This window comes from Lingula anatina, chromosome 3 (assembly GCF_051362555.1).
Source record: "Lingula anatina isolate TDL-2025a chromosome 3, LinAna3.0, whole genome shotgun sequence".
Classification (NCBI taxonomy): Eukaryota; Metazoa; Brachiopoda; class Lingulata; order Lingulida; family Lingulidae; genus Lingula; species Lingula anatina.
This window is the reverse complement of record NC_141769.1, coordinates 2,649,567-2,662,163: the sequence shown is the minus strand read 5'-3', so window position 1 is coordinate 2,662,163 and position 12,597 is coordinate 2,649,567.

Sequence of the window (12,597 nt, the reverse complement as noted above, 5' to 3'; positions counted from 1 at the left end):
TTTATAAAAATTCTGTGCATTCATTTAATTTTGTAAGTATAGAAAGTTCACTACATATTTGGCATCCCTTCATGGCACAGCAAGGTATCTGCTCGAGGGTCTGGTACTTAGCCGGTCAGAGATAAAATCTCAGTCCTACAGACACTGGCCTTGTCTCCAGATACACATGTATCATACATCCATGTGACGCCATGGCATCGGCATCCGCTCTATAAAAGTCGAGGGTTTGGACCTGTGGCTCAATGTTTCCCCAACTCTGCTTCGTGGTTACCGCTGATCACAAGATGATGGTGCAAGCTACACGCAGTGTTTGGACTGTGGCAGCTCTATTGCTGGTCATTGGCTTGTCTAGAAGTGAGTGTTATTCATCAATATTCAACGTTTCTTTTAAGGGATAATTTTCGATTTTGAAAAAAAAATCTCAACAATTTCTAATAGTTCCATTAAATTAATCAGCCATTAAAAAAAACACGTCTTCTTTCAGAAGGAAATGTGAACATTAGGTTCTTTTATTTGAGCTATTTAATAGTGTTTTTAAAAAATCTGAATTGGAAAAGATACATGTAGGTAGCTGTGTACGAAATGTGTAGGTTAACATTCAAAAATGAATTTTGAGTAGTTTTTTAAATACATGTTCTACGGAACGTCTCCAGCTCTTAACCCCTCAATCTCACATGTTATTCTTGTTAATATCTGAGAAATATTTGCTTTGTTTCAGCTGGCAAAGCACAAGTTAATTCGTGTGGTGAAAATGAACAATGTTTATCACCCATAAACTTCCAACTTCCCAACTTATTTGGATGTTACATTCTTAGCTGGTTGATTTTCGGAGTGCCTTGCAACACCCAACCCGCTTGTGAGTGCGTTTGCCAGAACGGTTTTAGACAGGAAGCAGATGGCAGTTGCGTAGGTAAGCCGCTGCTATCATAAGATTGAAAATACAATTAAAACAAACGAATTTGACCAGTACCCGATCCCTTAAACATCTAGTACAATGTGTGCTTGTATTTTATACTAGTGGGAAATGGGCAAAAGGAGGCAAACGGTAAGCCAGGTGGTGCATCCTTCTATACCTTGAAATTATTTCACCAGATTTTTGTAAGAGAGTTCAATGCGACTGCAACCGAAATGTGAGTGTACTAGGGACAATTCTAAATCAAGTTCATGAGTTTGTAATTAGTTTATTTTTTCTTGTAGACATCGACGAATGTGCATTAGTCCATTCATCAGTTTGCGTAGGACTCATTTGCGAGAACAACATAGGAAGCTACGATTGTAACAGTGACTCAGACGAGTGTTCCTTGGGTACCGACAATTGCGCAGAAAGTGAAAAATGCACAGACACTATTGGCAGTTTCACCTGTTCTTGTTTGCCTGGCTTCAGTGGTGATGGCACAGTGTGTAATAATTTGGACGAGTGTTCCTTGGGTACAGACAACTGTGCAGAAAATGCCACATGTACAGACACTGTTGGCAGTTTCAGTTGTTCTTGTTTACCTGGCTTCACTGGTGATGTCACAACATGTAAGGATGTGGATGAGTGTTCTCTGGGTACTGACAACTGTGCCAAAAATGCTACTTGTATGAACACTGTTGGTAGTTATATTTGTTCTTGTTTACCTGGTTTCACAGGAGATAACATAATATGTGTTGATAGTAGAAGTAAGTATAGCTTTAATGATTCGTAATTTTAAGCCAATGAAAACGAAGAGTAGTAAAAAGCATTGTTAAAAACTTTTTACATGTAATATTTCATTTGCCATATGTCATATAAGGTGGTACATTTTGCGAACATTCTCACAGTGCTTAAACATTTGTTTATTTTTAATCATATATTTCATTCGTGTTTATTTAATTAATGAACATATGAGCCAAATAATAATTTTAGCGTGATTATCGTAAATAAAAAAATTTGCCTATTCTAATAACCTTAAGCTATTAATTTACGCTGTACCTTGTTATCAGCTATGGTTTTTTCATGCGTTTTCTTTGTTTTTCTAGCTTGCCCAGGAGGTCCACCTGGAAGCGAATTCTGGGTAAAATCAAGAGATGGCACCAAATGTTTCCAGTTCTTTAGTGACCAATTAGATTATGTCAGTGCCAAGGCGCAGTGTATTACAAATGTCACAGGAAGCACACTGGCTATCATATTGAGCGAATCTCAAAATTCTGACGTAGAGGCCCTCATTCCAAATATGTAGGTTTTTAATGTCTTTTAGTAACATCCTCAGGCATTACAGAGAGAGAGAGAGAGAGAGAGAGAGAGAGAGAAAGATAAAGGCGTGATGAACAGGGTGACATGAATGTTTTACCTGTATTAAAATTACACTTGCCTTGAATCACAATAAATAAATAAATAAATAAATAAATAAATAAATAAATAAATAACAAGAGTTAGTGTACCTGGTGTTGTTTATGAGTATTTATTTATGAGTATTTATTAGTGTATTGCTGTCATAATATTTTAACGTCGCAACTGCAAGTACAATACTAGATAATTATTCCTGGCCTGTATTAGATCTAGTTCACTTTTTCAGAACTACTTCTGTCAAAACTTGGATTGGATTGGAACAGTCGACCCCTGGTACTTGGGCGTGGTTGGACGGCTCCTCAACTGCAGGGTACGTTAATTGGAATGGTAACAGCGGCGGGACGGCACCCTCGAATGCTGATAAAGCTTGCGGTGTTATAAAACACAAAAGCAGTTTAAAGTGGAAGGGACGAACATGTAGCGAAACAGGACAGTATATTTGTGAAGTGACTCTAAACTAAACTGTCATGGCATTGTTTAGTTGTACTTTATGTGGAAACATTTAAAATCAATCTGAACCTGAATTTTTTGTTTCCGATATATTCGTTGTTAGCCTAATGAAGGATATACATAAATTTATAGATGTAAAAAAAGTACATGTAAGAATTATTATATTATGTTATACAACTTAAAAGAAATAATCATATTTAATGGATGTAAGAGTTTAAATGTAAAAATAACAGAGTTCACTATCAGATATTGGACTGAACATTTTATAACGAAAACTTATGCCAGTACGAATGAAGTTATATTGTTTTCACAAATATTTCTGTAATGTATGCGCTTTAACATTCTGCATTTACCTACTTATCAACTGAGCATCCAGTGATTGCACAATAAGTGAATACACTTCACTTGATAATGAAACATTAGTTATATCTAGTTAAAATGTTTACTAAAATGAACATTTTGTTTTGACAATAATGGTCAATAAATAATTTAAGCCATGTATGTGACACATGTTAGTCTCTTAACTTTGCATATGGATGATATTTCTTTTTTCATCTATTTTCTTTCTTAATTATTCCATTGCACTGGCCTCTCAGAAGTGCAGGTGGCCCCTTCCCTTCTTTTTACCACCTCCTCATTTCTCCTAATTTTCTGAAGAACTACTGCTTGTAAAGTTACTCTTTGAAAAAAAAAATGCTGTAGCTTTTTTTTTTGCAAATTGTGTCTTGACATCCCTTGCAAATACTGGCCTGATGGCTCTCGGGTCAAATCATATCAGATCAGGTCATAAGGAAGCGCTGTTACATCACCTGAAGTAGGCGGCCCAAAATTGTACAATTTAACAAAGATGAAGCGATGATGTCATGCACATTTTAATGTGTTAAAACACTATAGACCTAAATGTTAATTGTATACACTGCAATATTTACTTTTTAATGAAAAAAGAATATATACAAATATGTATAATTTGATGTAAAGTTTATCCAGAGAAATGTTAATCGATCTTAATTGAAAGATTGTTTTATTTAATACCGTGCTGTGATCATTCCACGACCACTGCCAAAGGGGGTGGGGGTGGGGTTAAATACATACTCTCTTGTTTTCTCATACCAGTACCCTGTATTTCCGTACACAGTGAATGAGGAACTTGTGGTAATTGCAAACACAGTAAAGACACAGCGATTTTCATTTTATACTTTTATGTATATATATGACAATGAATTAATATTGTAATGAAATTATGTTAATTAAAACTTTAAAGTTTTATCTTATCCTTATTTCCTGTGATATATATATGTGATATTATCAAGTGTATATTTTAAGAAATCCAAATTGCCTGAAATATTCAAATTAAGCTTTGATACAATGAACTTTTACAGATGATAATTTGAAAAAAAATGATATTCTAATGATGAACTGGTATTTTCTCTGCAATAATTAACCAATGTCTTCTTCTCTCTATTATATATATTTTGACTCGACACCAATTCGCGCACTACTTGCTCAACATGTGTCATTTCTGTGACAATAAAAAAAATTAATTACAGTCATTTTCATGACAAAGCCTGCAAATCTTGACAATTAACAGTGTGGGGGCTTCACGATACTGATGCTTGGCAACCTCAAGACTTAGGCCCGTATTCCAAGATGTTCCTTAAAATAGGCCTAGGGTCAACTTTTATAAAGGCTTCCTTTGATGAGGTGTTCCTTGGTAAAGGAAGGCATAACGATATGGGCCCGTATTCCAAGATGTTCCTTAAAATAGGTCTAAGGTCAACTTTTATAAAGGCTTCCTTTGATGAGGCGTTCCTTGGTAAAGGAAGGCATAACGATAAGGGCCCGTATTCCAAGATGTTCCTTAAAATAGGCCTAAGGTCAACTTTTATAAAGGCTTCCTTTGATGAGGTGTTCCTTGGTAAAGGAAGGCATAACGATATGGGCCCGTATTCCAAGATGTTCCTTAAGATAGGCCTAAGGTCAACTTTTATAAAGGCTTCCTTTGACGAGGTGTTCCCTGGTAAAGGAAGGCCTAAAAATGGTATTCTAAGACCACTCTTTAGCCTCTCCTTTGATAAGGAATTACTTTGACAAAAGTGGGCCTTTAGGTAAGGGACACTGACATAAAGGAACTCCTCATTGGTTAAAGTAGGCCTTTGTGACACCGTTCTCGTTATAAACGCCTCAGTAATGTTGTATAATTGGGGTCAACTAGTCAACTTCAATCATGCAACAGTGCATATGGACATTATCACTGCATGTGGATGTTTTGATCTAAGCCAAATTTATTAATTTGTTAATTTATTAATTTATTATTAATAAATTAATTAATATAATAAAAAAATGAAATCCATCTAGTAGTTGAAGCCACCTTTCGAGAAACGGAACCTTGCAAAGAAATCATCATCGGTGAAGTCGTTTTCATTGAATTTAGGTAGGCGTGTTCTCATGCGTCTTGCATTCCTGTTGACATCATCAAGACGTATTTATTGGTTTACATAGTCCCCCATGGAGCTGATTTTCACAAGAGAACTGTACAGGATGGCTGCTTAAGGAAGACTTAAAGTTACTCCAGACCAACCTTACATTGTAAGGACTCCTCAGCCGAAATAATCAATTGTATCCTACTTACTGTATGCCTAAAATAAAGGTTTTTTTACCGTTCATTTTCAAAAATTAGAAAAAAACTGTAAACTCCAAAAATTCATCACTCCATTTTCATTATCTATGAAATTTGACCACAAATATTGATGTAATCCCCACAGAAATCTTTTCCTGGAAAATTTTCAAAATGTAACGAATGTTGGGGGCATTATCCATCAATCTTTGGTTAAAATACGTATATACAATTATTCAAAATAACAATGTTTCCAAACTTTTGCCGAGTGTATATGGTTTTTGCAGGTGAGTATTCCTGTGAGAAAAAGATACAAGCTAACGGCGTAAAATTCCCCCACAAGAACCGGTGACTGCTAGTAAAACCGACTGTAGCTATGTAAGCCTTGACGCATCTTCTCTTATTCTATGTTGGGGGCATTATCCATCAATCTTTGGTTAAAATACGTATATACAATTATTCAAAATAACAATGTTTCCAAACTTTTGCCGAGTGTATATGGTTTTTGCAGGTGAGTATTCCTGTGAGAAAAAGATACAAGCTAACGGCGTAAAATTCCCCCACAAGAACCGGTGACTGCTAGTAAAACCGACTGTAGCTATGTAAGCCTTGACGCATCTTCTCTTATTCTAGTCCTTAAAGAGAGGATTTAAATAATTATAAACCCGAGTTTTAGGGTTATGTCACAATATGTGGTCCAATGGCCATCGGTTATTTCCTTTTAGGCTACTGTGGTTTTTTTTACTGGATTGATAAAATTTAATGGTACCCCTGTACATCTTATTTACGCAAAAACATCATTATGTCGATGCTAGGGTGATTCTTTGCCATGACAGGACAGGACAGCCCTCTCTACTGGTCAACGGTTTCCTTTCGGCGAACTGCCTTAAAGGTGTTTTTTTAAAGATAAATAAATCCCTATGACGCATGTTATTTATGCAAAAATCAACAATGAATCAATGTAATGATGAATTATGATGTTTGCCAGGACACGACAGGACAGCGCACCTCTCGTAAGCCACATTTGGTTGATTGTCAACCCGTAGGCTATCGTGGTGGAAGTGCTTTTTCTAATGACAATTTACAAAAAAAAAAAAAAAAAAAAAAAAAAACATTCCTATTTACAATGTCAATTAGATACCCGACTAATACACTTATACTGTACGTTTGCATTGAAAAAGATATTGCTTAACTTGCAAAAAAATTGGCATTTATATTTGGGTAATTGCCTAAATAATAAATTGATTTTTATTTTCCTAAAATTGGAACTGCAATACTGTGGAGACTTTGCCTCCAGGCCACATGAAAAAGTTACAAACGCCTCTCAAGTAAATCTTTCATAAAATTCCTGACACAAGGTTGTAAGACTTATAGTTGTGATCAAATAAGCACCGAAATGGTGTTGGTAGCTGTTTGGGTAATTAAAGGATATTTATTTGAAATCAACATTATAGTTTCCGCCTCCCATATAAAGAAAATAAAAAAAAAAAAAACGCTGATGTAATGTTTTCAACTTTAGTTTCCAAACTCACGGTAATTGATATTGTGTATTTTCGCAATTTCTAAGCGGATAAAGAAAAAAGCCCAACATATCGATCTCACTGGAGAACGATAATCCAAATAAAAAGAAATAATTCATTAATTCAAATTTCATTTTATTTGTTTTAGTGATAGTAATTTCATTCTAACTTTGTCACTTTACATTAAAGTGAGTCGGTAAAGTTTAGGAAAAATCCAGCAGAATACATATTGCTTCATTAAGGACCTGACAAACTATGCCTTTGATAAAGAAATCCGACACATCATGATTATTCTGATTTGAGAAAAATCCATATATATTATTATATTATATTATTATATATATTGACTACACTTCTTTCTGATTTTTTCATGAAAAGGCCTCCCACCACGAAAGTGCATGGGTTGAAGAATCACCAAAATGTTGTTCACCGGAGGAAATACCCTGTCTTGACCTATCCTGTCCTGTCAAACAATCATCCTAAGATTAAAATATCGTTGTTGTTTTTCATCGTGGAAAAAAAAAAACCTTCAAGGCTAAAAGCCAGTGGCCATTAGACCACACGTCGTGACATTACGGTTGATTAATAGATGGGTTTAAAAAAGTGACGTCATGGACTAGACACCCGCTCTATAAAAGGACTTGGATGTGGACCTGTGGCTCAATGTTTTGACAACTCTTATTTGTGGCTAACGTTTGGCACAAAATGATAGTGCAAGTAACGTGCAGCAAGTGGACTGTGGCAGCTCTGTTGCTGGTCACTGGCATTTGTATACGTGAGTATATATCATTCATTATAATTAGAGAAAGGAATTTTCTCCTACTCAAAGTACGTAATGTTCGACTTGTCCATGCACTTGGGTTCAATGTTTTATACTAATTTCAATTATATATTAGTGGTGGGAGGGCTTTTGCTATAGACAATTAACTAAAAAGTCATATCCACACCTTCAATTAATGTTAAATACTCTAGTCTAGCAAGCGCGATACTTTTGCATCGAAAAGGGGTCTTGTTTTACTTGCAAAATATCAACATTTATATTTGAGTAACTAAGGTTTGGTTATCATTTTTAAGGCATGGGTTTTAAGGATAACTTTACAAGATAAATAGACATGAAAAATATGGACCAAAAAGTGGATAGGTAATATAAAACAGCAAAATCTAAGTTTGAGACATTGGCTTCCCATGAGGAGCATTAATCATTTGTTTTGCTTTTAAATCATCAAAAAAGTATGTAACCGCATGTCGTTTTGCTCTTCATTAGAGACCAGTTAATTTTTGTTTCAGCTTGCAAAGCGCAAGATAATCCGTGCGGGGAACATGGGGAATGTATTCCACAGACAAGCTACCAAATGTCCAACTTGTTTGGATGTTATTTCTACGACTTGATATATTACATGTACGGAGGGTCCTGCAATAACCAGCCAGGAACTGTTTGTGATTGCGTTTGCTATGATGGTTATACGAAGGCAGCAGATGGCATCTGTGTGGGTGAGTTGTACATATGGATGAAAATACAGGTATAATCTCACACAACACATACACGTACACACACACACACACACAAAGAAAACGACACAAACAGAGGGCACATCGACCAGTGTACCTTCATCGCATTTCAATTCTCCTGACAAAGGAAACGGGCGAGTTTCCTCCCTCGTACCCGGTACACGCCCGTGCTGTGTAAATTATATATAGGTTTTATTTCAGATATGAGATATGTATCACTGTTATGGTCAATGCTACATTTGTCTACAAAGATACGGGTGTTTTTCGTTGATGTACAAAGTTTTTTTCTCAAATTTCACCAGCATTTCTTGAAGAGAGTTTTGAAGAAGGAGGACGTAATGAGTTTGTAGCAATGTATCAATGTTACAGGTATAGAAATACAGACACAGACTGCAGAAGGCTAGAACATCTTAACATTTCTTACTTCAGACATCGACGAATGTACAGTGGGTGTCCCAACCGGATTTGGTACAAATAAACCAGCCTGCGAAGAAGGTGGAAATTGTATTAACACAGAAGGAGGTTTCACATGTTTCCCTGATCCAGACGAGTGTTCCTTGGGTACAGACAACTGTGCAGAAAATGCCACATGTACAAATACTGTTGGCAGTTTCAGTTGTTCATGTTTACCTGGCTTCACTGGTGATGGCACAACATGTGCTAATTCAGACGAGTGTTCCTTGGGTACAGACAACTGTGCAGAAAATGCCACATGTACAGATACTGTTGGCAGTTTCAGTTGTTCTTGTTTAGCTGGCTACACTGGTGATGGTACAACATGTGCTAATTTGGACGAGTGTTCCTTGGGTACAGACAATTGTGCAGAAACTGCCACATGTACAGACACTGTTGGCAGTTTCAGTTGTTCTTGTCTGCCTGGATTCAGTGGTGATGGCACAACATGTACTAATTTGGACGAGTGTTCCTTGGGTGCAGACAATTGTGCAGAAAATGCCACATGTACAGACACTGTTGGCAGTTTCAGTTGTTCTTGCTTATCTGGCTTCACTGGTGATGGTACTACATGTACTGATTTGGACGAGTGCTCTTTGGGTACTGACAACTGTGCAGAAAACGCCACATGTACAGATACAGTTGGCAGTTTCAGTTGTTCTTGTTTAGCTGGCTTCACTGGTGATGGCACAACATGTGCTAATTTGGACGAGTGTTCCTTGGGTACTGACAACTGTGCAGAAACTGCCACATGTACAGATACTGTTGGCAGTTTCAGTTGTTCTTGTTTAGCTGGCTACACTGGTGATGGTACAACATGTACTGATTTGGACGAGTGCTCTTTGGGTACTGACAACTGTGCAGAAAACGCCACATGTACAGACACTATTGGCAGTTTCAGTTGTTCTTGCTTATCTGGCTTCACTGGTGATGGTACTACATGTAATAATTTGGACGAGTGCTCTTTGGGTACTGACAACTGTGCAGAAAACGCCACATGTACAGATACAGTTGGCAGTTTCAGTTGTTCTTGTTTAGCTGGCTTCACTGGTGATGGCACAACATGTGCTAATTTGGACGAGTGTTCCTTGGGTACAGACAATTGTGCAGAAAATGCCACATGTACAGACACTGTTGGCAGTTTCAGTTGTTCTTGCTTATCTGGCTTCACTGGTGATGGTACTACATGTACTGATTTGGACGAGTGCTCTTTGGGTACTGACAACTGTGCAGAAAACGCCACATGTACAGATACAGTTGGCAGTTTCAGTTGTTCTTGTTTAGCTGGCTTCAGTGGTGATGGTACAGCATGTAATAATTTGGACGAGTGTTCCTTGGGTGCAGACAACTGTGCAGAAAACGCCACATGTACAGATACAGTTGGCAGTTTCAGTTGTTCTTGTTTAGCTGGCTTCACTGGTGATGGCACAACATGTGCTAATTTGGATGAGTGTTCCTTGGGTACAGACAATTGTGCAGAAAATGCCACATGTACAGACACTGTTGGCAGTTTCAGTTGTTCTTGCTTATCTGGCTTCACTGGTGATGGTACTACATGTACTGATTTGGACGAGTGCTCTTTGGGTACTGACAACTGTGCAGAAAACGCCACATGTACAGATACAGTTGGCAGTTTCAGTTGTTCTTGTTTAGCTGGCTTCAGTGGTGATGGTACAACATGTAATAATTTGGACGAGTGTTCCTTGGGTGCAGACAATTGTGCAGAAAATGCCACATGTATAGACACTGTTGGCAGTTTCAGTTGTTCTTGTTTAGCTGGCTTCACTGGTGATGGCACAACATGTAATAATTTGGACGAGTGTTCTTTGGGTACAGACAACTGTGCAGAAAATGCCACATGTACAGACACTGTTGGCAGTTTCAGTTGTTCTTGTCTGCCTGGATTCACTGGTGATGGCACAACATGTGATGATTTGGACGAGTGTTCCTTGAATACAGACAACTGTGCAGAAAATGCCACATGTACAAACACTGTAGGCAGTTTCAGTTGTTCTTGTTTACCTGGCTTTAGCGGAAATGGCACAGAATGTATTCAAGTTTTATGTAAGTGACAATCTGTAATGCCTACAATGTGAATTTAATGCATAAAAATACTAATAGTGAAAGGTGCAGGATTTTTAAAATAGCTTATTGGAAACTTATATAATTATACATACTGAATATGTGGAATGATAACTAATAGATGTATAATTTAAATTGTACACATATTTTTCTTAATTCTTTTTAAAATTTGTTTACTAGTATTTAGTCTTAATTGTAATTCCGTATGTGATGTCTTGTTGTTTTTAGCCTGCACGGACGGTCCACCTGGAACTGAACTCTGGAAGATATCAAATGACGGAAGCAAATGTTTTCAATTCTTTAGTGGCCCACTTAACTACAACGATGCCAAGACACAATGCCCTACAATTGTTAATGGAAGTACACTGGCAATTGTATTGAGTGCCGAAGAAACTGATGACATTGAATCTATTATCCCAGCTGAGTAGGTTCAAAACCTTTTCTAGCACTTTTTTTGTGTCTTTTGATGAGTTTTCAAACTTTACATACCCCACCCAGACCCAACTACGCCTTCTTTACCAAGGGATGTTGCTAGTAGGGTCGGAGGAAAAATAATGAGTTGTAAGACCTGGTTTATTTTATTTTAGTGCTGCACTGGAGTTATCGTGGATTGGTTTGGAGCAGCAGTCACCCCCTGGTACATGGGAGTGGTTGGACGGCACCCCGGCTACGGGATACGTGAATTGGAATGGTAACGATGGCGGACAGGCACCCAAGAAAGCTAACAAAAACTGTGGTGCTGTGAACACTAGATCAACTCCTTTTAAGTGGCTAGACGAAGAATGTTCCGAACTTGGACAGTATATTTGCCAGGTTATCATCTAATTATTCTAGTCTGGAATTTGCCTGCTCTTGATTTGTGTAGAATACAGTGATCTAAACGCATGCTTGGTTCCTTATGCAGGTTAGCATAAAAATATTGGTGAATTGGTGAGTCTGTCAAACATGCATTTAGAAAGATTATATTATTATTACTATTTAATATCATAGGTTCGTTATACATGGGGTTATGGTTTAATAGGGCTTAGACAAAATGTGTTCCCTATACTCGACAATATTGTAAAACAACATTTTAAGATATGTGATGTTCAAAGATGGCATCATATGTATTAATGCAAGAATGAATGCTTAAAAAATGTATATGCAAAGGTGGCAGTTCGGTATTAGCATTATGCATTTACCTTATAAAAATAGATATAAAAACAAGATAACAAAATACGGAAGAGGGCCCGGTACATAGGAAGGCAGCTGTGGGAAGGAATGAGCATCGTCCAATAGGGGAAGGTAGGGGAGAGATAATAAAACTAAATTTATGAGTTCTCATTTAAAGATGTTCAAACAAGTTAAAAGAATGCGTTGATGAAAACCCTTTAAGTGCTTCATATGGCAGTGAACCTTTAATACCACTGGGGATTCACAATCTTCGGTCAGTAAGGCAGTAGTCCTAATGGTAGTTATAATAAAAGTAATTCATATTTTAAGTTCCATGCGTATCAAGTAATTCGGATTTGAAGATCAAGGCTCCGTAACACGAAAGCAAAGCGAATTGCGAATCACCTTTATTTGGAGGCTATTGGGCCTAAATGGGACGAGTATGGGGGGGGGGTATGGAATCGAGATGCTTGCGCGATGCTTTCGAGTTACGGGGGCCAGATTAG